The following is a 20,931-nucleotide window of genomic DNA, read 5'->3' as shown; positions in this document are numbered from 1 at the left end:
TCAGTGGTGTTGCTGTCAGAGATCTTTCAGGAATTCACAGCCACATTGTTGCTTTTGCCACTGGTAATTATTCAGTCTTAAACAGCAAACTCTTATTTACGTAATGAGGTAATAGTCTTTAAAGTAGTTCTCATAAAATGGCACTAAACTTCGCTAGGATTTAATATCTTTTAATCTCTTTGTTGCAAATCTGCTGAGTTTAAGAATAAACATTTTAAGCATTTTTCTCTGCAAATCCACAAATCAAGATGCATTCTTCCTGACAGCCCCTCATTTGTAAAGATGTTGTCAGTCAGATCTTGTCTTCAACAACATCTTTCTTATAAAGCTGTCATTCTGGAGAGTTTTCAGTCAAGAGGAGAAGAGGCATTAGAAATCAGAGCTTGGGATCTGCATGTAATATATGGATGGGGATAAAATGACTGCCAAGAATGCTCTGCACACACGACTGGGGTATGTTAGCACCTCCTGCTAAGATAGGGCAGAATCACAGTTTTACCTTTGCTTTCTCAGAGGTGCTTTCCTTCCTGCTGCCTCGCACAAGGGCTGGGGTGATGGATCCAGCCTTGGGTAGGCAGGGAGAGGGCAGAAGAGTGCCCAGAGAGGTCTCACTTCAGGACAGGCCACCTTCCCCCAGTGTGTCTCCTGGAGAAAGCCTCTCCCAGGCTCATGCCCTGTAGCTGCTGCTGGCTGCTCCTCAGGGTGAAGCTTCCATTTCCTCCTCTGTTGTGCTGCCCCAGGAGCTGGGAGCTGTGCTGGCTTTGAGTGCCAGCTGCCTGCTGCTTGCTCTGGGTGTGTTGATGGCACAGCTGGAATCTAAAATACCAATGTGACTGAGGTCTGGAAGGCTCAACAGGCTCAGGCTCAGAGTTCACAGGAGAAAATAGCACTTATAGTTCCTTTTTATGCCTTCAAACAGTATTTAGCCAGGAAACCTCTGCCTTCTAGGTCCATCCATTCTCTCAGCTGGAAAAAAAAAAAAAAAAGCTGATGTTTCTATTTAAACAAGAAACTCTGAATCAGGTTCAAAGTTGAGGTCAGGCAGCTCATGAGGGCATTTAGCAGGTGTGAAGGCTTTGGGTGCCTTTTGGGCAGCATCTGTGGTGTTCCACCACTGTGAGACCCAGGCACAGCCCTGGTCAGGAGGAATCCTCTTCCTACTGTCAGTAGCTGGAGTTAAAACCAGGTGACTGCAGTGATCTCTTTCCTCCCTGCCAAGTGAGAGTCTGGGGAGCAGGTAAAGCCCATCTGTGATTCCATTTATGAGAGAAAAGTCATTAGAAGACACAGTACAAAAATGAGGATATTGCATTATTTCCTTTATACTATTTTCCTGCTGTTCTCTTCTTTCTGCAGAGAACAGCAGGCAGGGTGCAAAGTCCCCCAGAGTTTTATGGAGAGGAAGGGGAAATGAGGAATATACTGCAATATCCATTAAGTTAGTGGCAAAATTTTACTGGTTTCATTCTATCTCAGACCACAAGCATTTTTTTCAGTACTCAAGACACTTTATTTAAGTGATTACACTTGAGCAGATTTGGCCCTCAGCATTTCCACTGTGAAATCTTAATTTATCTGGAACTAATGTTTTACATGGTGCATAGAAAATAATTTCAACTTTTCTCCAACTAAAGGAAAAAAGGAACTGGCATTAAATAAATGTTTTGGGTCATATGGAAACTTTGGTTTATGTCAAGGTTATTGTTTCTCTAGAGTGATAATAGAAATTAAATAACCTGAAGAATTTGTATTTTGGGGAAAAAACTCACTCACACCTAACTTATTATTATTAATGACATAGTTCAGATCATTGATTTTACATCCCGTACGGTTTAGCTAATGATTACAGAAAGGCCTTCAAAGACTGTTTATTAATGACATCAATTATCACAAATGATAGTCTTTATGAATTGTCATGAATATCAAGTGACACTTAGGATAGGAACAACAATAGCATGTGATGTGGGAAGTTATGTGAAGCAATTAAGGTCAGGAAAACTTTACTCAGTACCTCTTTTAAAAAAAAGGTTATTCAATTATAATAATGGTCAATTCTCAGTAGACAAAAAAAAAAAAAAAAAAAAAAAACTAAAAAACTTTCTTCTGGTTTCCTTCTGGGCATTTAGTAATGGACTCCCACCTGCTGTGAAACATTTTGTCACGTCATTTCCAGTGGCAGCACTAATTGAGAGGAAGCTTTCACACATTATTTTTGAAGGAATAAATACCCTGAGTTTTGCATGCAACCACATTCTTCACTATCAAATTCCTCACTTCTAATAGGAATTTTTAAAAGCCTAATTTTACTCATTTTTTAAAGGAAAAGACAAAACCCAAGGAAATAAGGAATGAGGGAGTCTGTGATGCTTTACTGTTGTAAACAACTGGCCTGTTTTTGCCGTGTGATGGGTTTTGGTTGTGTTTGGCCCTGACCCTCTGGCTTTGCCAACCTTACGCAGCTTGTGCATGCAGGAACCTGCACCTCACAGCAGAGGCAGAGTGACAATTAGTGCCTGGCATTAATTATCCCATAATAAGCATTTGTGGAGAGCCCACAGCCAGTCAAATCTCCCATCTCCATGTGCTCTGCCCAGGACAGCACGAGGGGACAGCACAAGGTTCAGGGCTGAGTGACTCCCTGCCCTCTGTGTTGGGCAGTGCTGAGGTTTGGGCTGGGGGAGGCACTTTAGGGGGACACTGAGCTGGACAGAAGGCTGGGGGGAGCCACCACCTATGGGAGGATGCTGCTGCTTTGGGCTGCCCTCAGTTCTGAGCTGTGTATGGGAGTGACCAAGATCCCTGATTTATCTACACTGTGAGCTTTGAACAGCTCACAGATATTGCTGTATTTCACTGTAAAGAAAAAAAAAAGAAGTTAAAACTGAGTCTTTTTTTAGCTGAGAAGATGAACTGTAAGAGTTTTGCTTTTAGGAGGCTTATAAATGCTTATGAGCCCCATGGATCTGTTTAATGCTCTGTTCCACTGCAGTTTCCCTTTGAAGTGAGAGACTTCTGATAAAAGTGATGTACTTAATGCTTAGAGCAGGATTCATATTGTGGTGAGATGTGAAAAGCCTTGGCTAAGGATACAGAGCTCTTTGCATGGGTTCCCCTGGTCAGGCAGATAAAGGCTCTGTCCTGAGGAACACCCAGGCTGCACCAAATGTCATAAACCTTCTGCTTAACTGAAGGAAACAAATTATGGTTAAGGGCTAGTTCTTCAAAAGAGCTCCTGAAAAATGGAATTCATCTATTCTGATGTCTTTTCTCCATGGCCTAATAAGAATCCCAGCAAATACATCAAATGGAAGGTAAAGGGAACTGCTGTGAGAGAACAGGGTTTGCTCCAGCTGGGGGAGAAGGAATAAAATCAAATGGGTGTGGGGAGCACAGGATTCATGCTCTGTCACAAATGTGATGTTAGATCATGTGCAGAGGTGAAGATCTCACTGTCTTTCTTGGAATCATATTAGTACCAACATTTTCCTACAGTTTCTTCCTTGGACTGATCCATTGGCTCCACATTTGCCTGTAGGGATGTGAGCCTGGAGAACGCTTTGCCTGAGCTAAGGATCTATGGAATTACACAAGTTCCTGGGGGTGGCTCTGCCATGAGGATGTTTTTTCACTTCAGCAGACCCTCAAAAGAGTGATTTAAAGGGTTTGCTGACATAGTGCCCAGTGACACTCACCATGAAGGCCCTCATCCCTGCCACTTGCTCAGTTTAGAACAGCACAGAAGTTAAATCACATTTCTGGCTCTGGGATGGTTTCTCTGTAGTTTCAGGAAAGCTGCTTTGCTGTCTTCTGTCTCCTGTGAGGAATGGAGGGCAGTGATGCTTATCAGCTTCACAAAGACTTTGTGATAATTAACATTTTAAGATGAAAAGCTACTTGATTTTGTAACAGGATTTTGGCTTATGTGTCTGCTGACTGGAGACAAGAAGAGCAATAGATGAAATTGCTCAAAGACAAATCCAAATAATTTCAAACTCCCCTGAGGTTTAAATAAACCCACTGTAGCACATTCATTTTTCTTAGGGATATGAAATAACTTAGAAAAAGTATTATAATGGACAAATATAAATTTTAAGTCTCACCAGCTCAGCTCTGCCTCCTTTCTTGTGCAGGGGTGCCATGAATTTTCTCTTCAGGCTGCCAGCTACTGATGTAGCTTCACATCATCTCTTGCCATTAAACTCTGGTTGAGTTCAGTTTTAAAGCAAAACTCAGAAGGAGAGGGTTGTATAAAGGAAATGGACACTTTGAATTTTGTGTTTGAACTCTAGTTATCTCACTTATCTTTTCAATGTTTATTTCAAGCACAAACTCTTTTTTTGTGCCCTGTGGTCCTGTATATCATCTTGGATCCAAATTAACAAAAGTACCAAAGCCATCTCCAGCTCCCTGGCTTTGACATTTTGGCACTTCCTCGCTCCTCATTTGAACTGATTTTGTGGCTGAAAACTGTAGTGTCATCCACAATGCTGAAAAATCATTTGGTTCAAATAGATTTCAGTCTCTTCAAGGATCAAAAGTGTAATAGATGAAAACACAGTATGTCAGGGGCTTTGAGTGTTGATTTGAGACATGTCAGACCCAAATTTCCTGCTTCTTCTTTGGAGTTAAAATGAAATGCTAAAGATACACTGGGCAGAATCCAAAGTAAAATAGTCTTCCAACAGCACTGGTAGAAATCTTGTGCTCTCTGATCCCTTGGCCTGAGTTTCTGCTGATAGTTATTTAACACATTTCAGAATGCTTTCTTCTGTGTTCACACAGCTGGTGTGAACCAGCCTGCAAGAGAAACCTGAGCATTCAGCCTTGGTACAGTGTGAAAGACATGAAGCAATTTAATGTTTTTAATTGCCAGCTGGCTGATTAGATTTACAAGAAATTGTCAAACCTTAAACCCCCCAAATAATCATTTCTCATCCCAAAAAAAAAGGAATTTATTATGCCATTAACTTTTTTTTCCTAGCAGATTTTCCAAAGTGAAATCACTAACTGCTATAACATTTTTATTGTGCATTTTAATTTATTTCTCACTCCTGTTAGGGAACATCCCAAAGATGTATTTTGGTGTTCCCTACTGTCATTATTTGCCATACATAGAGAAAATATTTGTAGCTGCTTATTCTATCCATTCTGAATTTGAAACCTGTGTCACTTTTCTTTTTCTTTTTTTTTTTTTTTCCTTTTGTTCTGGAAGGTCAGAGATAATAAAGAGTTTAGTTTTTAGAGGACTGAATGGGAAGGACCAGATGCCTTCTGCAGACATGCAGCAACACAGGGGAAGGGGATGAAGGTGAAGGCAAACCAGCAGCAATTCAAGGCATTTTAGTGCTAAGACTACACAAAAGGAGTATGGATTTACCTTCCTTGAGGCATCCAGGTTAGGAAGGTAATTGCACTGGGATCTCTGCAAGTCAGCAGAGAGTCAGAGATGCTTTCAGGGGGAATGATGTTTTTCTGCGTATTACATGGGGTCAGCTGCAACTACAATTCTACCCAAGTGCTCTGAAATGCCCCAAGCGAGGCAGAGCCTTGGTGCTTGTTAGTGCTGCTTTAAGTGGTTTATGCTCTGCTCTCCGAAGCAGCTGAGGGTGCAGGTGCCTCTGCCTAAGCACCCACTCTCAGAAGCTCCAGAATAGAAATTTTCATAAGGACAAAAATTTTCCTGCATGGGGAAAACTGTTCTGTGAGAAATATGTGGTGTGAAAATAAAGTACCAGACTTGCACATTTACTTTATGTGGATAACTACGCAAGGGACCTGCGGAAAAGGATTAAATAACTCAAAATGACACCAGCTGCTTTTTGACCTCAGCATAGATTTAATGTAAAGTTCTGGTGCAGGGGGGCACCAAGCTGCTGGAAACTTGAATTTCAGTAAGGATGTGAAAATTCAGCACCAAAAAGGCAGGCTGGGATACTTGTAAGAGGAGTCTAAAAGTTTTTTGTAGAGAATTACATAAACAGAGACCAAGACTGGGTGTTGATTGTATGAATAACGAATATTTCCCAAGTGTTTAGTGCAAGGTTCTCATTTCGTCCAGTATAAGGCGCATCTCTGTAGATAAAATATCTCACATTTGGTATTTTCAAACCATCAATCGTGTGCAAAATTCCTGGAAGATTTCCATGCAGTTGCAAGTAGCATCTGGCATAGGAGAATACAAAAAGAATCAATATTAAAACCATCTCCGTAGCTCAGAAAATTTAGTCTGGGAGTCAGATTAATCTGAGCTTGAGAAATACTTAAACAGTGAAGTGCTAGTTGCCTCTCAGTGGATTTGGCAAGTGGACATTTCCACTCTCTGTTATCCAGGCTGCCAAACCCTTGAAGTTTTTCCTGCTGTTTCTGAATTTTCTCTCCCTGGGCAGCCACCCCAGGCCATCAGGACTTGAGTGAGTGTGGCTGTGGGCAGTGTGGTGGCCACACTTGTGGCTGTTGTGCTCAGAGAAGGAGGGACCCAGTTACATGGTGCTTTCTACTTCTGCCTGAAAGTTTCTGGTTTTCACTTCAGGCTCACCCCTAGCCCTGCAGCACAGGGATGTGAGGCCAGTCACACGATTGTCTGAGCTGTTAAAGCTCCTGTGATCTTCTGATATATTTTAGTGGGAGCTGCAGCTGGAGCTGGGGACTTCTGCAAAGGTATGAGCATTTCCAGCAGCTGGTATTGTTAGCACTGCTGATGAGAGTTTATGGGATTGCCTTTGAAACTTACTGCACAGATGAAACTCAGCCTGTTTTCTCTCTTTCATTCCTGTCAAACACTGACTGACTGCGCTTTCCCTGCAGCTGACTGTCAGGAGGAGATACCAAAATAGGAAGAGCACACTTTCATTATTTACGTGTCAGACAGAGGGGTGTGTAGCAAAAGGAGATGATGGGAAGTATTAAATCCTTCAAGCAAAATGCTTAGGAAAGCATTAAGGCACTGCTAAAGGCAACTGAGTGCTACATCTTGGTGCACCAGCTCTGCTGACACCCACTGCACCCACAGTGCAGGCAGGAGGTGTTTGTAAGAGACAAGAACACAAATGTAGGCACAGTGCTGAGAGGTCACACACCTCTTAACTGTCACCTCTTCCATCCCATAACAGATTATCTATAAGACAAACCAAACACAGCACTGCTTTGCCTCACTGCTGGGCCAAATCACTCCATGGGTGGTGGAGGAGAAAAGGTGGGAATTACGGCTTTTATAGATAATGATAATTTAATAATCTTCATTTTCTTTTATGTATGTTAATGTAAGTGAAATTCAAGCAAAGTGATGATTTAGGAACTTTATAATAGCCCTTGTGGTGAAAAAATTGTCCAAACCCTCCTTCTGCACAGGTTCACCTGCAGCTGCTGCACCTCTGCCTGGCATTTCAATGTCCCTCCGAGGGGAGAAACCCAAATGTTGGGGTTTCAAACAAACTGCACAGCAGGAGACAACTGTAAATGTGCTAAAACCCTCAAATTGTTCTGCTTGCAGGTTTGGTTTCTGTCTTGCTAAACTTTCATTCTCCTGAGCAGCAGAAAGGGGCCGTGTGGGTGGGTGGGATGAGGATGGCACTAAGTCCCCAGTCCCCACATGTGAGCTCAGAGGTGTGACTGGGGTTTTCTGAAGGGCCCCTCCTGGAAATGGATCCCGGTCTGGCTGGACGGCAGCCTGCAGTGAGAGCAGTTCTGGAGCCCAAACTCAGACCTCCCTTTTGCACCCATGCCTGGTGGCAGAGCTGAAATGCTGGCAGGGTTCAGCCCTATCCTATAACCATTTTTAAGGTTGGTTTGCAGCCACCTAAAAATGCGGAGTTTTTTTAAGGGGACAGGCTCAGACCATGCTGCCATGCCTGTGCACTGCAGCATGGCAGGTACAGCTGTGTCCCCTCCTCTGACACGTTCCTCAGATGGGTTTTATAAGCAGATGAATTATGAATGAGTTTCAGTTGTCAAGAAAATCCCAAGGAAAATATGACATTGAGCATCACGCCACTCGTGGCATCCAGAAGTTATTTGAAAATTAATGGAAGATTATTTCCCACTCAGCTCACACTGACATCTGAATCTGGGTACTGCCAGCTACTGCAATGTTTTACATGAGAGCTTGTGCAGAATGCTTTTAAAAGAAGAAATATCCTTCTGGCTTTGTAAAAAACAATCTTTATGCAGTTGCACAATTAGCAGTTTCAGCAGTGAATCTGCAGTTCATCAGTACAAATGTTTAATGTGCAAACATGGAAATACTGTGAATTCATTGAAAGCTGATTAAACAACATGATAGGAGCAACAGATTCTTTAGTGAGAATAAACATACATTTAATTTTATCTCATCATGAGAGATAGTTTTAATGTTATTAATCCTTTTCTAAAGATGAAATGTTGACAACACATATTCCTTCCTATAAGAATAAATTAATATTGATTAATGTGAGTGACTTAATTTAAACTGTGTTGTCATGTCATACTACTTAGATTTCTTCTGAATGATTTTAAAAGCAAGAGAAGCTTTAGGGTTACACAAATAGATGAGTAATTATATTTATTTTAATTTTTTTTATAGCTATCTTTTTCAAGGTTTTCTTCATCTGTATGCAAGAAACTTTGAGCCTTGGTAAAATTCTCATGCAGCAGCTTTTATCCAACTAAACTTCTCCTTAGTGAAACACAGTAGAATAAGTCATTATGGGTATTATTCCTCTCTCTCTATTTGTGCCCATATTTCAATAATTGCATTAACCTTGGCCAGACACAGGGTTTTCTGGGCTAGAGTAGTAAATGTATAGGTAAATTCTGAAACCTTTATGGGTTTGATGTGGTCAAAGAATTAAAATATTTGCACTTTCAATGCATGTGCTAAAGTTACTTTATGGTGATTCTCTCAATTGCTTCTTGATGAGTGAATGAAGAAGTTCAAAGCATGAAGGAAAAAGTTCCTAATCTATGTAATAGCTTAAAATTTTCCTCTCTTTTTACACATACATGAAAGAAACCAGCAGATTATGTGCTCTTAAAAAAAAAATCTTCTAAGGTATAGGGACTGAAAGTGTGGTGTGAACCAGTGGTGTGTTTGGGCTCTTTTGAGTGAGTGTTTTGTGGCGTCAGGTAATACTTGAAGGAGAGCACAAAAATGGGACAGGGTTTATTGGGATTTTTAGTAAATTGTTGTAAATATCACCATGGCAAAGAAGGTTCTGAATACCTTCAGGACACAGCAGAAAGATTGGAAGGGATGGGTAGGAAACGTTTTATAATTTCTCCATTTCCAGGGCAAAACTGGCAAGAGAGGCAGTACTAGTTGGATAAGAAATCTTAGTGTTGCTGTGTGATTGGCACAGGCAGTGTTGTGGTGCTCTGTAAATCTGCTGTGACAATGACTTTCTACTTCTTGGGTTGCATTTCCCAGATCCCAAATTGGCTACAGAGTGTAATCACATGCCAAGTCTGTCTTTATTCAAGATATTCTAGAGGATGCTTATCTTTCAGGGGCCTCAGTGGCACCGAGCCAATATCCGAAGTCGAATACGTATTTAAGAGCTTTCCCAAAGTGTGTCTCTCTCCTGAGTTAGAACAGTGCAATGGAAATGTTTCAGAGAAGGAAACAACTCCCTGCTATCTCCTCCTGCTTGATCACAGCCTTTTTGATCTGCAGCTGCCTGTACTTTTTAATGGACTGCTTTCCAAGCACGCCCATGGAATGTCACTTATGGCCACTGAGGAGCAGAACACTTTGGCACTGGTGATTTGGGGAAGAGTAGGGTGGATGGAGAGCTGTGCCCAGGAGGCAGCGTGTGGCTCCCTGTAACCCAGATCCCTGCTGCTTTGAATCCTTTCCAAGCACTGCAGTGCAAATAACTAATAATAACAGAGCTGTTGCTGGGGGAAAGAATCATCCTTGTAAGTAAGTTCACATCAGATGCAGTGAGATGCCTGCAAACTTGAACATTAGACTGGGGGGAACAAAGCAGGAACCATAAGCTTCTTAGATTTGCAGAGGCAGTTTTGTATGAGTTTTCCCAGCTTCCTGTGAGGAAAAATATTTTCAAAATGGGTCTGATTGCTAATCTGATTATGCCAGCTTGGAAGTTAAATTGAAACATGAAATAAATGAAGGCTTTTGGAGTTATGAATTAATTAAAAAACTAATTAGGACAGATAAAAGAAATGCAAGCCAGGGAATTGTTTTTCTTATCTTGGAATAAGAGCATTTAAATTGAAAAGATGACATTAAGTAAAGCCTACAAACAACTGGAAACCGTGTTAGGAGAAAGATAAGTCCTAAAAGGAGATTTTTTGTTTTACATCATGATACAGCTTTCCAAAACGTATTTCTGAAAAGGGAACAGCAGCTTAGAGGAGAGGATGTCTGTAGGCTCAGGGACAGCTGGAAAAGAAATGCTGAATGGAGACTGAGTAGATGGGAGAGATAAGGGCTGGTGAGTCTCAGCTCCACTGATGTTTAATAAAGGAGTGGCCATGGGTGGCAGTGCTGCTGTGCATCGGGATTTTAGGGCAGGATCATTTGTGGGGCAGTAACTCCCAGCTGGGTGATGGGGAAATCCATGGCCCTGAGCCATCCCTGCCTGCACTAGGCACTGGTCCTGCACCACGGGTGGCTGCAGGCCCTTGGAACACCAAGAGGAAGAGGAAGATGTTTTCTAATCACAAGTATGGAAAAGTTGCATTCAGACTTTTTCTTTTGGAGCAAATTGTGCAGGAATGTATAATGAGTGCCTCAACCATCTGTCCATGACACCTTTGGTATGAAAATGTTGCTGTGCTGGTTAATACATGCTAACAGTGAATATAAACTGCAATGAATGATGAAGTATCTGTGTACTGACTGGAGGAGTCAGAGATTCCAGAGATCAGACGAGAAGGAACTCGTTGCTCTCAAGCACTGGAAACCAGCTAGAGGGGAACAGCCTGGACACACTGACACTGCTGGGAGACCCTCAGATCTTCCCCACTGGGGTTTGCACTGAGAGCATCCATAAAAAATAACCAGGGAGGGCTGTTCAGGAGGTGAGCACTGCAGGACTGGGGGGTCCTGACAGGCAGAGGACTCTGGACAGTATTCCTGGCATGGTGCTGGGATGGAGGGACAGCCATGCTGTGCCAACCCACCCCAAAGAGTCCTTTGGGTGCCACTGTCTTGAAAAGTGTCTCACACACCCCGGGCACACTAAATTTATGCTGCTTTAGACAGGTCACCAAATCCATTGCTACAGCTCCCTTGAAATGCTGTAATAGTCACTGCTGTAATACATTTTAAAATCAGAAAGAGCTTTAAGCCCAAATGGTCTTACCAGTAAGAAAGAGTCCCTGCTCAGGAAAGCTGGAAGCAGAATAAGTATTAAGGAAGTTAAAGCAATCATTAACATTAATATATTTCTCTCCTCACCTATATGAACATGAGAAAGAGAACCATAGAGGTGATGTATAATATTCATATTTCTTAATGCATTACAGGAAACTGTTCAGACACTGCAGAGGAAAGACAGATAAAAGGACTTGTACAGAGGAGTAAATGTATATGTCCCTGAAATGTGCTGCAGTATTGGGTGATCACTCAGTCTGGAAGACAGAGACTGCATGGCAGCTACCTGGCTCTGACTTATTGAATTCTCTGGCTGGTAGCTTGAATTGCCTATTCTTGTTGAATTATCTATTAGCAAGCAGCTTAAAACAAACCAGAAAAAATCCAACCAACCAGCCAAACAAAAAACTCCTCAAAAAAGAAAAAAAAGAAAAAAAAAGAAAAAAAAAAAAATAAAAAAGAAGAAAAAAAATAATAAAAAAGAAGAAATATAATTTCCTGAAGTAGTTACTGCCCAAGATCACAGTGAACAACTTAAAAACCATTGCTCAGAAGGGCTAGCCTGGATACTGTAGTCTGGCTATGAAATTCAGAGCTAATTTAACTCCCTCTCTCACACAGCAGCTGATTTTAACCTTAGCTGAAATCTCTCTCAGTTACACTTTAACTATGTGATGGCACAGGGACTCTTGCAATGAGAGCAGAGAGTTAATAATGCTTTCCTGGCTGGCTATGAGAAAAAGCCATGGAAAAAATGAATGGACCTCTGTTGGGAAGGGAAAAGGAAGAAGGAAAAAAGGAAAAACAGAAAATGAAAAAGGAAAACCTGTCTGAGGAAAAGCTGATATATCCCTGAAGCAGAAGATCATGGACAAAACTCCATCTTGCAGAGTTTTCATAAAACAGTGTTCCTACCTTATGAAGCAGCCTACCTTAGCTGTGAGCTAGGAGTTTAAAAATAACAGACAAGCTTGAAGGTAAAAGGCAAAAATAAGAATTACCATAATAAAATATACTGTGTGATACCTGAGAACCTGAAGCCTGGCTTAATTGACATAAAGTGTCAATGAAAAATGAGTGGGGTTCAATAATGGATCTTCTCACATTTTATTATTTTTGTTCTAGTCATGTAGTTCAGAAACTGGAGGTAGTGAAATAGTTTTTTTAAACTCTCAGTTTCTTTGAAGTTTATGATAAGCTGATAGTTCAAAAAAATATATTTCCATCACTGTAACCTACAGAAAGTAGCACAGCTTCATTTGGTTCTAGGAGTTTAATGAGCACTGGAAGAATTTGGATAGCTCCCAGAGTGATGAGGTATGTGTCATGTCTAAATGAAGTAAATCCTATGACTCTACAAAGGTATTGCAGCAAAATGTGACCAGAAACTCTCTGGCTCAGTAGGAACAGTAATGACAGTCAATGTCAACTACTCAACAATAAAAGTTCTGTTCAAGTTAAGTTCACTTATGCTTTGTGGAAGAATTCAGACTGTATGCATATTGATTGGATCAAAGAAAATGGGAAAAAAGCAGGATTTAACTTCTGAGTTTATGCTTTTAGCTCATGCAAATCAGCCTTGTCTGATCACAATCTGCACAATAAGTTTGCCACTGCTGGAACTTCAAGTTTAAAAGCACATAGAAGTGCAGAGTGTGGATTGGTGAGGTTTTCAAAAATCCCTACAGCTCCTGAAAGTTTCACTAATGCTAATCTGCAAAAGAACTTGCTAAGTTTCAGTTTCTTAATCTTGTTTTCTTGAAGTTAAAATACTGAAATAGTCAAAGAAAGGACAATTTTCTTAAATTTAGAGCCTTTGCCTCTGAAATAGATTTTGGGTTTGCATTCACTATGGGGTAGCCTATTTCATGTCCCCTTTGGAGTTTTTACACCTTTGGGTGACTGAGACACATGGTTGGAGCAGCTTTATGTGCTGTTTCTAACAGGTATTATCAAAAATATTTAGAAGACCTTTTCTTTTTGGCCAAAATTGTGTCCAGCAAGATTGCACTCACTGTCTGATAGGAAGGAGACTTTGTAAAAAAATAATAAACAGGGACACTTGCCACTGGTTTACTGAAGAGATGAAAAAAGGAGGTGAGAACTGGTTTTTGAACCACCAGGCTGTCACCTGCCATGTGTACTGGTTTACCACATGATAAGATGCAAACCTTGGACACAGTTTTGTGAGGGCTGTGCTGCACAGAGACAGGCATGCAATTTCAATTTGACTTTTTGAGACTTTAGAATTACCATACAGGAGGTGGCCTGATTCCACCCTCACTTCACAGATCATTTTGCCTATGTGTGTGTATGTAAGTATATAGAAACCCAAACTGTGTTTGACTAAAGTAACATATACTAGAAATCAATGCTAAATCTGCTTAGTGTCAAAATAGCCAGAGTGATACTAAACCATCAGCAATTTTCTTTCATTAAACTGATTTAGCACAGTACCAAGGACAGAAACAAGCACTAATTGGATAGTAAACACATTTCAATTATCTATGGTGGATGAGCAAGCAGATAACAAGGACTAGGTGTTACCCTCATTTATAAGTGTTCCTGCTCCATTCCCTGGCCTTTTAACTCTGAATCACTCCTGGCTCCTCAAAAGTTTTTCAGAAAGAGGTTTCTGATTACTTTATAAGAGGAAAATACAACATAAATACACTGGAATGATCTGTTCGATAAGCCAGATCGTCTACCTCTCATAAAAATTGGAGAATTCAGTGATTTTTTTTTTTTTTCTTTAGTGTAATTTAGCAAATTAGCAAAAGCCAGCCTGGTAATCAATAGAATCACTTGTATTACAGATGGCACTAACAAAACCTGTACTAGTTAATAAAACAAAAGGGTTTGCTTACTCAGCTTTAAAAGTCAGAATGACTGGTAGTTGCCAACTGCTTTACTGAAAGCGCTGTATAATTCTTATGAATAAAATAGGACTCAGTTTTGGAGACTCTTGCCAGGTTCAGAAGTGGGAATAGCAGAGAAACAAATTATCTTCCATGTATTTTGTGTCTCCAAAGAGAAGAGCATTCTGCAGTCTCACTTTTACTTTCCTTTCTAATGGCAGCAGAGCTCCGTGATTGCCAATGACACGGAGTCTTTTCTATGTTTGTGTTATGTGTGTTACATACATTAACTAATCTGAGAAATGATGCCATGCAACTAATATTAAAAAGGCACCAGATAGCAGTATTTAGCCTGCTATCAGCTCCTTTGCAATTTATATTATGTGAGAGAGTAAAGGATCAGGACTGTTTTCTGCCATCAGCTCCAAAGCAGTAACAAATCAAACAGTCCAAGGGTGCTGTCCAGGGTCCTAAGCCCAGAATCCTGCCCATGAAAATCCTTGCTCCGTCTTTGCCTTACAGTGGGTGACATCTAAACTGCAGGAAGCCTTTCTCCTGGGTAGCTACCCCGGATTCACCAGGAAATGTCATAAACAGTAGGTCATATTTAAATATTTAGAAAGTGTGTTGAAGATGAACGACCTTGTAAAGTCTGTGCTCATTTTCTGGGTGTTTAAAAGGCACCCAGACATGTGAGAAGTGCTGGGGTCTGCACTGGGCCAGAAGGGTGGTGCTGTATGAGCATACTCACTCACAGGGGCTCTGGGGTAAAATGTGCTGTGTGCTTATTGTCAGAAATCCCACTGGAAAGTGAAAGATTGCCCCTGGTAAATCAAAACTGACATGTTGCAAGACAAGAATTAATTTCTACAGACTGGCATTTTTTGATGGATAGCTGTTTTGTTGTAAACTTTATGTCCAGCTGCACCAGCAATTGTTTAGCCTGTTTGGACAAGGTGCAAGGGCACAAATGCTGAACGGGCACTCGGGGGGAAATACATCAGCCAAACACATGCCATCCCTGTAGCCCTGTACTGTACAGATGGATCTGACAGCAGCTTTCTGAAAGGAGGCAATCCACGCTGCTGAGATGTTTGGAAATCTGACAACAACAGCACTTGTGGCTGGATTCTTCGGAATAAAGAAGAAATGAAACTGCAGTATTAAGCAGCAGGTCACGTTGGAAATCACCATCTTTTTGTCATCTAGTTTGGGTATGATATTTGATAATGGCCCAAGTGACTCATGCCTTACTTTTGTTTTCAGAGCAGGTATTGAAATTTGAGTCAGATCATCCCCAGAAGGACTGTGATAAAGAAACTTTTTTCTGAACATTCCACAGGCTCAGCCCAGTGCTTTTGAATATGTCTCTAAGGATGCAACCACTGAAGGGAAAATGCAGTGATAAAGGACTTTTTCTGCTAGTTTATTTTATATCCATGCTTGTGCTGGCCTTTTGAAATGCAGTGTTATGCCAGAACTTAATTGCAGTGCTGTTAATTGCATGCAGAGCCATAAACACTGAGTTAATATATCGCATATGACTGTGTGTGTGTAAATGTCAGTCACGGATTACTTGGCTACCTTTTTTGACATCAAATTTGTGAATGTTTCTTAGGAAAGAAACCTTCACCAGTACGAAGTATTTTGAACCACAGTGAGATTTAAGCCATTCAGGGAGCTGACTGCCCCATCTGCAAACAAGTGGCGTGGAAAAATTTAACTTGCCAGTCACTGAAAGCTCATCTTTGGATAATATCCAAATATATATAGCTATCAAAATAATTGAGAAATATTTTTTATGGTTTAGAAGTAATATTTTAAGAATGCTGGCAAAAATAGTTTCACAGAACAGGTGTTCTGAGCTACTCCACATCATGGCCAGATCTAAATATAGCATCTGTAGAAGTTGCTTCTCCAGCAATTTTTACTTCTGTCATCTTTGCAACGTGTTAGTGTCACTCATTCAATGTGCTGATCTGATCATCATATTTTTCAGATGTAATCACAGTGTTGTTTTCCTGGGTTTTCAGTGTAGGATCTGCACAAAGTATTTATTTTATCACCATCTTCATGAGCTGTTGGAACCAGGTGGGGCAGCGTTTTCTCAGGCCCCTCCCTTTGGGCTCTTCTGCTAAAAGCCCATCAATGCCTTGCCCAGGACTCACAGGTAACTCCCTCCAGGAGTTATCTCTGTTTAATGGGCCATCAAGGACCCACTTCACAACTCATCATCCCATTGTGAGATGCTCTGCCCAGGGGGAGGAGCCAAGCATTCCCACCTGGATATAATCTGGGATTTGGGACAGCACAAGCAGCCCTTACCCACTGGATTCCCAGAAGACCAGAGCTACCAGACCTTTCTACAGGATCACTGCTTCAGGAAGAGCACCCCACCTGGACTGCTTTCACCATCCTGCTCAGGTTGTATTCTGACTCTGTCAGTGGTCTTTTGTACTATTGCTTTTTTTACTTTATTTTACCTTCTTTCTATTAAATTGCATTTCTAACTTGGAGTCTCTCACTGGTTTTCCTTTCAAACCACTACAGTTGTGCATCTCACTGCCTAAACCTGGGGGAGTTTCTGGTGAGCTGCTCTTCACATCCTGGGTACCAAATTGAAGGTGCTGTGCAAAGGGGAACTTACTCTAGATGCTGGAGGAGTTTTAAAACCCATTTTCACTGTGTGTGAAGCAGCACAGGGTGGATCAACTTTTTCTGTCAGAAATCCTTTACTGGCAAATTACTAATGAAATGAAATGTGTGTGTGAAAGAAAGAGGGTTCTGCTTTCTGCCAACACCAAGACTTTGTTCTTTTTTTCCTCTCTTTCTTTTAAATCTAGAATTGAAATATGAAACATTGAAAATGAAAACTTGTATTTAAAGTCCCAGAATATTTTTCTTTTGGAAAATTTTTCTTTTGGATTCCCAGAATGCTTCCTTTTGTAACAACAGCATCACCAGTAACTGTCTGTTACTAAATCTTGTTGGTTTAGCAGAGATTTGTATTCAGTGGCTGCTGTTCTTGTCAGCAGCTGCCCATCCCCATGCTGGCCTCTGGGCAGCTGCCAGGCTGCCTTTCTGGATTCCCCCAAATCCAAGTGTCTTGCTCTGACAGAGGCTTTCCAGGGGGTTCCCCTCCTTTTTGGACCAGAAAGGGACCAGGAGGGTGCTGGGCTCAGCTCAAACTTCCAGCAGTGCCTTTTAGGGAAGTGCCTTCTAAATTATACAGCTTTAAGTACTTGTGTGCCTACAGCTCAGCAGCATTCATGCATCTGGCTCTTCTCAAAAAAAAGTGTTATCTCTTGGGATGGAATTGAATACATTCCACTTCAAGTCATTTGTCAGAGAATTACCCTTTTCCACACAAAAAAGGGATGCATTCTAATAGTCTTCATAATACATTCAGATCAATCCCATGGAAAGATGGAGCCAAAGTAATACAGCAAAACCCTGCTTCCAAATTTCTCAAACATTCTCAAATATTTGTTCACGATTCACTTTGATAATTTTCCAGGCTCATTTTAGAACATTCAAATTTTGTCTGGGAAGTGAATTCTAAAGTTAAAACTCAGAAACACGATTTGATATTTATGTGTGCACACATTCTTAGTATGTATCCTTATGTTTGCTCAATATAGGAACAGAAATACAGAAAGGAGGACCTCAAAATACAGCTGGTTATAAACTTCTTGTTATTCAGGGGAGTCCATACTGGGGAAGCTGGACTAGAACATGTAGTGGATTTGGTAAAATATGTAAGTAAAATTAACATAATTATGAGAGAGGTTATTTTCAGGTTCATCATAACAAACCTCATTTACTTACCTAGATCATTTGTTAGTCAAAATCAGATGTAATGAGGCATCTTCAAAGCAACTACTTGCTAAGTGTTGGCATCTTCTGTATGGCCAAGTCTGGCCTGGACAAAATGTCCCAAAGCAAAACCCACCATGCAGGGGCAGCAGCAGAGTGACAGCACAGCAGTGGAGCTCCAAGTGTGGGAATAATTTAGCATATGGATCAGATGATTTTGTTGAAACAGAATGGCAGTGCCAAGAAAGCTGCTGCTTCTTGGAAGGTGCTGATGATTTCTCTTCTGGTGAGAGTCCCACATTATTTGGGTGCAGGAAATTTTTATGGTGCTTGGAGGAAGGGGATTTGACAATCGCATCAATTATGCTTCATTTTGTGAGCAATTCCAGGAGCAGAATAGGGGTCAGAGAAGAAAAGTGTTGTTCCATGGTATGTTTACTGTGATGTTGCAGAAATGCTTTCCTCTTTCCCTGCCCTCCCTTCAGTTAAAATGAGAAAGCCTCATTAAAACCCAGTAAAATATACTGAATTTTTTATACATCCATAGATTTTTCCACTGCTTTCTGTCTTGCTTTTGAGAGTTCAGACACACTGTAATGATTCAAAACTGTCCTTTCTGTAACTCTATTTTCTTCAGTTAAATTAAACCGAGGGGAATTAGGCTCCTTTGATATTTATCTTCCAAAGAGGGTTGAAAGTGTTGTACATGTGAAAAACGAGATTTTAAATGGAAGGAGAATGACTGACATTAATTTAAAACCCAAACTAAAGAGATAATTGCATACAGTAAAACTCTTGTTACAATGAGGAGTTAGTCATAAGTGATTACAAAAATTTTAGAGATTAAATGATTAAAAAAAAAATGTTTAGGATTAAATCCTGTCCTGAGTGGATCAGAAAAAGCAGAGGCATCCTCCCTCTTTGTAATGACACTGCTGCTGGCCAGAGTAGAATTTATTGGGGTGGACTCAGAGATTTGCTGAGGAAACATTTTGTTGCCAGTCTTGCTGCTTTTTGGGCAGCATGGTATTTATTCCTTACTCCTTAGAGTTTCTTAGGCTTTGTATCCAAATTTACCCTCTGAAGGCATAAAAACTTCCCTAATATCTCCCCCTCCTCTTCTTTTGCACCAAATATTATCCCTTAGTTTTTCAAAAAGGCAGTTTGTGATGTGGAATAGCAATATTCACTGTAAATGTTTTTCCTATATGAATTGTGGAAGAGATGCCCAATTCTGAGCAGATCCATATTCTGATTTAATTAGACCAACTGAATTGATTTGAATTAGTGACAGGATTAGTTAGCTATAGCTGAAGGGAAAAAAAGTTATGCTTTGTATCAGCAAGCCTTTATTCTAAATACTTTGGTAAAAACAGATAGATGGCTAAACCATCATATGGGAATGAATCATGCAGATGGCTGGCAAAATCACAGCAGTGCTACATGCTGGTATTTATTTTGAAGTGTTATATGCTTTGGAGTCTCATTTCATCTTAACACCAATCAGTCTTGCCAGTGCTCATGAACAAAGCCTCTTTTCAAATTTAGTGGTTTTTTGAATGCTTATACTTAGATCCTATCAAATTCCAGGTTCTTAAAATAAAACAACAAAGCAAAGTCTCTCCCCAGCCCAAAGCCTGATGTTTTCTATGTACCAGAGTAATTTTGTTTTAAAAGCAGAGATTAGATTTGAAATGTCTCAGTAGAGGGGCAGTTTCCTTTTATATCTTTACAAAGCTTAGTGCAACAGCAGCTCAGATATTTTCTTGGGTCTTACTCATATTATTAGAAGTATTTCAGTGTTCTTTACTAAGTTATCCCGTCTTCAGTCTTGGATCTTCTTGTTTTTGGCAGATACCTTAGGGAAAGAAATAACTGAAAATGTTTCAGTAACTTAGAAGGGCATGTTCCCATCATTTGGCTTTCAGACCTTCCAGTGGCATAAAAAGGAATTTTGCTTTTAGAGACATGTCAGTGTGACAGCTCTTAAAAAGCAGAACTGATGGGCTGCTGCTGCTGCATGGCTTTGTTTCCTCTAATAGAAAGATTTAGCTCAAGTAAATGTGTCCTGCATGAAATCACATTGCTCAGCTGGGTGTTAGGATGATGACTCACTAGTTTTTCTAGTCAGGGACATTATGGGGCCACGTGTGTCCTTATCCCTCTGAAAAGGGTCGTTTTCCTCCTGTGATACCATGGCAGGAGCCTTCAGCCTCCCTGCCCAGCATGATGAATGTCAGCTCTTGGGAGGGGCCCTCAGGAGGTCCTCTCTCTCTTTCCCAGCCTTTTCTTACATTTGAGGCCAGGCTCCTCTGTTTCTGTGTTTCTGGATGTTGTTTTTAGGAGGTGGGATGGAAACAGTGATGTCCTGGGTTGTGATGGAAATACCAGCTCGTTTGAATGGGCAGTTTCTTGGAACTGATGAGTTGTGTCCCCATTGCCAAAAATTTGCAACCCCCTGAGCTCTGATAGGGATGCTCTTATCCAGTCCAAGTGTAAACAGATACATAAGTTCATCTCTTTGCCATTTTCTGTTGCAATTTGTTATACATAAATTGATTTCTCTTCCTTCTTTTTTTCTGCAAATTCTCACATTAAATTAAATAGTCTGAGAGGAATAACCATTAAACCTTCATTTCTAATTAATTAAGTGGTTTAAAATCTAGGTCTTTGAACACTTCCCTAATTAATTGTGTAAAGCTAGATACAAAGTTAACAGGGAATGAAAGAGTATTACTTTGGGGAAGTGTTTTACAATAAACTATCAAGATATCTACCAAGCAGAAGTTGTAAGACATTGGAGTTCTTACAGGCAAGAGGGGAATTCTCTTTCCAACAGCAGTCATGATGGGAGTGAAAACTCTCACAGTTACAGCCTGATTATAAACATATGTTATCTCAGGTGAGCTCTGAGTTATTCAATGTTGATGATCCCTCTGTGTC

The sequence above is a fragment of the Zosterops lateralis genome (genome assembly GCF_965231275.1).
Source record: "Zosterops lateralis genome assembly, chromosome: 7".
Lineage (NCBI taxonomy): Eukaryota > Metazoa > Chordata > Aves > Passeriformes > Zosteropidae > Zosterops > Zosterops lateralis.
The sequence above is the reverse complement of the archived record's forward strand: the minus strand, read 5'-3'. Positions refer to the sequence as shown.